The sequence below is a fragment of the Pan troglodytes genome, chromosome 4, assembly GCF_028858775.2.
Source record: "Pan troglodytes isolate AG18354 chromosome 4, NHGRI_mPanTro3-v2.0_pri, whole genome shotgun sequence".
Lineage (NCBI taxonomy): Eukaryota > Metazoa > Chordata > Mammalia > Primates > Hominidae > Pan > Pan troglodytes.
The window spans coordinates 105813069-105821288 of NC_072402.2; the positions used below are offsets into that span (position 1 = coordinate 105813069).

Genomic DNA, 8220 nt, shown 5'->3' on the forward strand with positions numbered 1-8220 from the left:
TGTAGCAGAAAAGCATTTGTAAACAATATGTAAGTGAATGAACATGGGTGTGTTCCAATAAAATTTAATTTATAGGTAATTAACTAGAATTCCATATAATTTTCATATCATGATAAGTTATCTTTCTTTTTTAAAAATTTATTTCAACCTTTGAAAATATAAAAGTCAGTTTCAGCATGTGGGCCATACAAAAACAGGCATTGGCCAGATTTGGCCAATGGACTAGGTGGTTTGTTGACCCTCTATCTCACAAGACTTACCGGGGTTTCTCAGAGCACATACCTTGGAAAGTTAGTTTTACTTGAGGATATTTTAAGGGGTTTTCAAATGCCTGGTTGTATTTTATAGGTTAAACATGAATACAAAACACATAGTTACTATCATCTCTTTTTGTATACTAAAATAACCAATTATTTAACTTGTGCCACTAAGTTTTTGTTGTTGTTGTTTCCTCTGTTGGGTGTGCGTGGGGGTGCTGCTTAAAAGAAACTCTTCTTGCCCTCTTATTTAACTGAAGACTATCACAATGTGACGTTAGCAGAGCAAGCTGTTAAAATGAAACAAAACCTTACAACATACAACCACTTATCTATGTGAATCAAAATTCTTCTCTACAATATGCAGCCTGAACAAAATACAGAAACAAACCGAAAGCTGAGGCTAATAACATGTTGCCATGGCTATCCAAAGCACGTAATATATAAGTAATACCAACAACAGTATTTAACATTTATTGAGTCCTTCCCACAGACCAGTCCCTTTGCTACTTAAAAACGGCCTCATTTCTTGAATAATTTCTTGAGTAAATGTTATATACATTTGAACTTGCATGACAAAATTACAGTAATAAAAGATCGCATTTCTCTGTTTTCTATGTTGGTGTTGTGCACGCACTTTGATTTGGAAAGGGAGCTCTGCTTTTACTTTTTCCTTTAATACACCACCCATTTGGGTACTTTATTGCATGTTTCTTATTATTATTTCTTTATTGCATGTTTCTTTTTTATTATTTGCTTCTCTGCTGTTTGTTTTATATGAACCTTGCTTTTTCTCTAAGTAGGTTGTTAAATATGTTTCTTGAGAATGGGAATCAGGCCTTATACTTTCCCCCTACTTCTTACACACACAGCACATACCCTCTACACTCCACTAAAACAAAGCTTAGCAGAGCAGGACCCTAGGAAATGAACTGCTGCTTACAGAAGTGAATTTTTAACTTAATTTGTGAATTCCTTAAATTTGCATTTTGCTTAAATGCATTTCACTGAAATTGAGGTACACGTAAGAATTCTTGTAAATTTTTAATATGCTGTAATCTTTACATTATGTTGTAGATTAGAATAATATGTGGATAGCAAAATGAAATATTTAGTTTTAGTAACAGTAAAATAATATATAACAGCATGTTTTCTTTGTTAATTTAGGTGTTATACACCTTTGCCTGGTAAACACAATATCCTTCCTCTGTTTATTTTCTGGCATTAGCTTTGGCGCTGTCCTGCAATCTGCCAGGCTGAGGAAAATATTACTTTACATACTAAAACTTAATGGACTGCACCACCAAAAATTAACTAGTGTCATTGTTGTAATTAAAGATCAGAGAAGCTCTTCAAAGCCTCCTCCTAGTATGCTGCACCAGTGGAAATCTGGACTTTTTCAAACGACCCTTAGCAATCCAGAGAAAGGTGGACACAATGAGAGTAGATAACACTTGGCCTTCAGAAATTAGCGAGTGAGGCTGGAGCTGAATGAGTCTCTTTATTAGTTTTTTTTAGGCAGGGTCTCACTCCTGTTGCACAGGTTGGAGTGCAGTGGTGTGATCATGGCTCACAGCCTGGACTTCCTGGGCTCAGATGATTCTCAGCCTCCCGAGTAGGAACTATGGTTCCTACTCACATACATCACAGGTACGTGCCACCGCACCTGGCTAATTTTTGTAGTTTTAGTAGATATGGGGTTTTGCCATGTTGTCCAGGCTGATCTTAAACTCCCGGGCTCAAGCAATCTGCCCATCTCAGTCTCCCAACTGCTGGGATTACAGACGTTGAGCCACTGTGCCTGGCAAGTGGGTGTATCTTTATGTAAATATGGAATTAACAAAATTTGGAGTTGTTTTCTATTGCCAAGAATCATTTATAGGTCTCATTAAATGCTTTCCCCAAAATGAGAACACAAGCAGCCCTTTTCAATTACACACCTGAGGGATGAATGTTTCCCAAAGGGAACAGAATGAAAATAAGCAGTAACTACTGAATTTGTGCATACTGTTAAGATGTATGACATATTTTCAGAATTTGGTTATTTTTGTTTTGTTTTGAGGAAAGAAAGGACAATGAATGGAGAGAGTGACTACGGTATACTCTCTTCGATTCCTATATTATATAAACATATAATCAATGTGTGAAATAATTACACAGAAAATTGGCAATAGAGAGGGAGAATAAAACATTTCTAAACCATTCACTTAGACCAATAACAAAATTTAACAATTAATATTTTAACTTTATACCTGTGCAGACCTCTTTTTTCACCACTCTATCCCTCTCCCCATACATGCATCATGCATACTTCCAAGCACCCTTCCAGAGAATATATTAAAATTCAATGTTTATAATTAATTAACATAAAAGCTGGTAATTAGTTTACTATTAAAAAATGCCGTTTTCTGTATTTTATGTGCCATAACCTACTGTTATGATAATGTTCCCACTAAAAATTTTAATCTACTTAAAAAAAAAAAAAGAGTAGTTTGGTGCAGACGGTTATGTTCCCCTGGAACTACTGCCCCCTTGAGTTCTATAAGAAAACTCAGTCCTGCACCACCCCTCACTGCATTTTGTCAGTAAATTACCAATGAAAAACAAAACTTTATGAAGAACCATAGTTGACTTCACTGATGTGGAGCATTAAAACGATTACTACTAAAGAAGATTTCCTTTGAATTTCTAATAAGAAACTGCTCTTGAAAAGCTGAAAAGGTAATTTACACTACTAGATATTCCCTAAGGGTCACCAATGAAAAAGTATTTTATCATACAGTGTTTACTGTCTTAGAAGAATTTCCTTTTCTACCTATTCGAGTTCACAATTCTACACTGACAGTTTTTAACATCTTCTGATTTAGTCATTTTATTGCGTTTATATCGGCAAAGATTATATGCAGACCTCAGAATTAAGTGGGTAGATCTAAGGGTAAGTACAATAGAATAAGATTTAAAATCTTTAACTCAGTGGGGTGTCTATGTTTTATTCTAATGCTTAAATTTATTTCAAGATGTAATGTAAATGTATGATAATGTACAAAGAAACAGTGTGATTTTTAAAAATCAAAGTCATTAAATACTTAGAAAACCACAGATTCAGGATGTTGGAGCTTGAACACATCTGCATGTACTATTATAAGCCTTAATTTTAGACGTCTGTATTCACCTTTGTAGTTTCTTGATCACTTGATGTTCTAAAATAATAGCATAAAGTCTATGGATTAAAAATCAAAATCTGCACCTCCACATAGTGTGCTCTCTGAATGCTGCACAGTTAAAAAGTCTCGGGCTCTTAAACTTTAAATGGTTACTTTACTGGAACACAGGCACAAAACGCAATCTATAGCTCATAGTAGCGTGTGCTCTTTTCAGTCATTGTTTTGTGCAAATTAAGCTCCCTTGACCATTTAGTTAATCAAAAAGCAAAGGTAGAACATGAGGGAAAAGCTCTTCTGCACAAATTATGAAATCATCACTCTGATAAAAAGGGACAAAATTAATTATGTATCTTTGTACACCTTATATCCAGAAACTTGTTCAAACTCTGGTATACAAAGGAGGGGTGACTATTAGGTGAACAGGTTTCCTTCATACAAATGCCAGCAGGACAAGTGTTGAACACCATGTAACCATTTTGCATTATTTGGAGAAGAAATCCAGAAAACTTTTCCATATTCACATCCATTCCATCTCTCTCCAATATATTTAAAGAATACTGAAACTATTTTTAAACTTCACTCTGCTCATTCACATGAACAACATTTACAACTTCCCCATTCATGTACAAAAACAGGTCTGTGGACAAATAACATAAAGTTGCAAATGTGTTCCTACTATTTTATGAAAGAAAGGTCTTTTTGTAATTGAAAATAGATTCCTTTCCAAATCTGCAAAGGGCCCTCATAGTCTGCTCTAAAAATGTTATTGTCTAAACCATTTCTGGGACTAATTATTACATTATTTACTATGATTAGAAATCTCACGGAGGCTGAAGCAAAAATAAAAATGACTTTAGAAGCCTAAATTTTGAGAGGTTATATCAAAATTGACAGGAACAAGGATGCAAAAAAAATAAATAAATAAATGAGTGACCTTCTATGAAAAAATCAACTGTTTATCTTGGCAAGCCTATTTCTTATGCATTTTATCAGAGCACTTCAAAATTGGTAGGGAAGCAATCATCACACTGAGGAAAAAACTTGCTTCTCTGGCCAAATATGATAAGTGATATATTTAGCTCTTCTACTTTGTATATAAGTGAGTCCTCTTAAAAAGCAAATAAGCCATTTACAACATTCATTTAAAAATCAGAACATAATATATTTACATTTGAGGGGGGCTCATGAATTTTTCTTCCTATTAATGGTAAGCATTTTCCATCTGTCCATCAGAATTCTACTTTTAAAAGTCCCAAATCAACTTTTATAAATACCATCAAATGGTTAAAAAAAAAAAAAGTTTACCTACAATATGAAAATAAAGAACTGAGAACAGATATCGGTGGGAACCTCAGATGCTTTCTCACTTAATATGTGGTATTTATTTAACCTTTACCATACAGGAAGAAAGAGAGGGGATGATATTTATGTCCACTGTGTGGAGAAACTCAATCTAAATAAAATTTAAATAAAGTATTTTAGTAAGCTATTAACGAAGAAATTATTGAAGAAGTCTCTTCTAGTCCTAACCTCATATACTGTATAGGGTAGATCAGTTGAGTAGCTAATTAAATAAATTAACAAAATATTTTCGAGCATCTGTTTTGATAATTTATTGACAATTTAGATAATTTTTGATTCTTCAACAAATCTTAACAATATTTGGTGTATTAGGAACATATAATGTGTTAGGAACCCATTATGTACAATTTAGCACTTTTATTATTAGAGACAATAAATGGCAAATTTACTTACAATTTATTCATAATAAGAACTAATATGATGATAAATGGCATCATTCACAGAGTTTTCAACAGAACAAAATGACACAAATTCGATTGTTTGAAAAGAACTAAGAAATTTTATGAAGAGAACTGTCTTCTCAGAAGTAAGAAAAACTGATAAATCAATTTCCTAGACAGGTAAGATCACTGCAAGACATGGACATACTCATTATGCCAAAACACAACTTCTAAAAACATAGATAAAATTGTTCTGTAAGTTTAAAATTCTAAGGAGCCAAAACTGCTCTAAATCTGTTTAAACAGCATGATTACCATATCAATCTAGTTATCTTCCTAGATATAGATTCAGTGTTTTAAAACTGTTATACGCTTGTTTGCAATTCCATAAAGCTAAGGAGTCCAAAAAAAAGTGAATGATTACTGCAACACAAAATACTCTGATTTTGTTCATAAATGTTAGTTATCCTTTGCATATGTACTGAAGTGGCAATTTATTTAGGCAGGAAGAGTCCACACATGGAGCATTAGCAAAATGATTTTTCAGCTCAGTAAGAAGCCATTAATTCATTATCAATAACATTGATCCTGTGCAAATATAAAATGTAGTGTTTTTCAGACATGAACAGAACAGCTCTCAATTTAGGCAGTTAACCACATAGGACGATCTTAGTGTTACAAGGCCCATTTTCTCCAGAATGTCTTTGGTGGCAGTTCAAAATCAATACCAAACGTATGGGAGATGCCCCAAAAGACCACTGGAAAATGTGCTTAGTTACCCTGGAGTAAGAGAACATGATTGACAAGCAAGGGAAAGTGTAATGGGACACAGAGAAGGAGAATATAGTCAAGCTTTCTTGCACTCATTGGCTCAACTTGGGATGAGTCAAATTATCCAGAAGTAAACTCCAGAAGAACAAGAATTTGGCATTAAGCAGACAAAAACAATAAGATCAGCTTTTCTTATTTGTGGGGTGTGGGACACATGCAACAAATGTGCCTGGATGGCCAGTGAGTATGGAAGGAAAAGGATCAAGAAATAAGGAGCTGTCTGAGCAATGGGAGGACAGTATGAAGCTCTGGGTTAAGGAGGGCAGGCCTCATAAGAATGGATGAAAGGCAAGAGAAGTATGTCAAACATAAGCATCCTGCTTTGGGCTTGGCACTGGAAGTTAAAAGTCCCCTATGGTGTGCTGAAGAGTGAAAGAGTGGTACACATTTAAAGGCACATGCAGGGGGCATTTAGCTAGTTTACTGATGGGCCTAGTAGAACTAAGGTTATACATATATTAATATGGTTTGGCTCTGTGTCCCCATCCAAATCTCATCTCGAATTGTAATCCCAAGGTGTCAAGGGAGGGGCCTGGTGGGAGTGAATGGATCATGGGGGCAGTTTCTCCCATGCTGTTTTCGTGATAGTGAGTTCTCAGGAGATCTGCTGGTTTTATAAACGGCAGTTTCACCTGTGTGTTCACACTCTCTCTCTACCTTTCTTGCCGCCTTGTGAAGAATGTGCCTGCTTCACCTTCCCCACGATTGTAAGTTTCCTGAGGCCTCCCCAGCTGTGTGGAACTGTGAGTCAATTAAACATCCTTTGTTTATAAATTAACCAGTCTCAGATAGTATCTTTCTGGCATTGTGAAAATGGACTAATACATATATATTATTTGGACAAAAGCCTGCCACTATGAAAGTTGGACATAGCTCTAACATTCTAGTTTTTAACAAAAGAACTAAGCAATTCATTTCTGCATGACTGACTCTTTGTTGCTATTCTGATCTCAACTTAAAGATTATACCTTCAGGCTGGGAGTGGTGGCTCACACCTGTAATCCCAGCACTTTGGGAGGTGGAGGTGGGCAAATCACGAGGTAAGCAGTTCGAGACCAGCCTGACCAACATGGTGAAACCCCGTCTCTACTAAAAACACAAAAATTAGCCGGGCGTGGTGGTGCACGCCTGTAATCCCAGCTACTCAGGAGGCTGGGGCAGGAGAATCATTTGAACCCGGGAGGCGGAAGCTGCAGTGAGAAAAGATCATGCCACCATACTCCAGCCTGGGAGACAGAGCGAGACTCCAGAAAAAAAAAAAAAATTATATCTTCAGAGGTGTCTTTCCTGACTACCTAGTGTCTCTCTTTCCATAACATCATGCTACCATAATTCTCTGAATAACATTTTATACCGTCTAACAGGTTTCTTATTTATCTATCCAAATAACATTTTATATTGTCTAACAGGTTTTATATTTATCTGTCCACAACCCCTATAATGTAAGCTCCATGACAGCAGAAAGCTTGTCTATTATTCACTACTAGATCTCCTAGAAGAAGTTCATAGTACACACTTCTTAAATGAATAATGAATGAGCAAATGGACAAGCATATGGTCAGATGGATGGAAACATAGTGACTTCAGTAAAACTTCAATAAATATCTGATGATCATCTTCTAAAAAAAACAAATCTAATCTGGGCTATCATATACTGCAAAGATGATTTTCCTGTCTATCTGCAACAGTCTATGAATCATAGTTTTTTTCCTAATAAATGTTTTGATTTCTTAAAGAAGGGTAGCTTGAACTCAGATGGTGAAGGCTGCAGTGAGCCATGATCATGCCACTGTACTCCAGCCTGAGCCACAGAGTGAGACCCCGTCTGAAAATAAATAAATAAAAATAAAGGCTTTGATTTCACCTCCTTTCAACTTTTTGGGTCAACTTGCCACAAAAAGCAGTATTAAAAAAATACTTTTCATGCCGGGTGCAGTGGCTCATGCCTATAATCCCAGCACTTTGGGAGGCCGAGGCGGGTGGATCACGAGGTCAGGGGATCGAGACCATCCTGGCTAACACGGTCAAACCCCGTCTCTACTAAAAATACAAAAAATTAGCCGGGCGTGGTGGTGGGCATCTGTAGTCCCAGCTACTCGGGAGGCTGAGGCAGGAAAATGGCTTGAACCTGGGAGGCGGCGCTTGCAATGAGCCGAGATCGTGCTGCTACACTCCAGCCTGGGCGACAGAGCGACACTCTGTCTCATAAAAAAAAAAAAAAAAAAA

At 36.1% G+C, this 8220-nt stretch overlaps 1 protein-coding gene across 1 annotated transcript in view; it reads right to left on the reverse strand.

The window, feature by feature from the left end:
• Nucleotides 1-8220, reverse strand: part of FBXL17 (F-box and leucine rich repeat protein 17) — a 525181-nt gene that overhangs the window by 232175 nt on the left and 284786 nt on the right. The window lies entirely within an intron of this gene.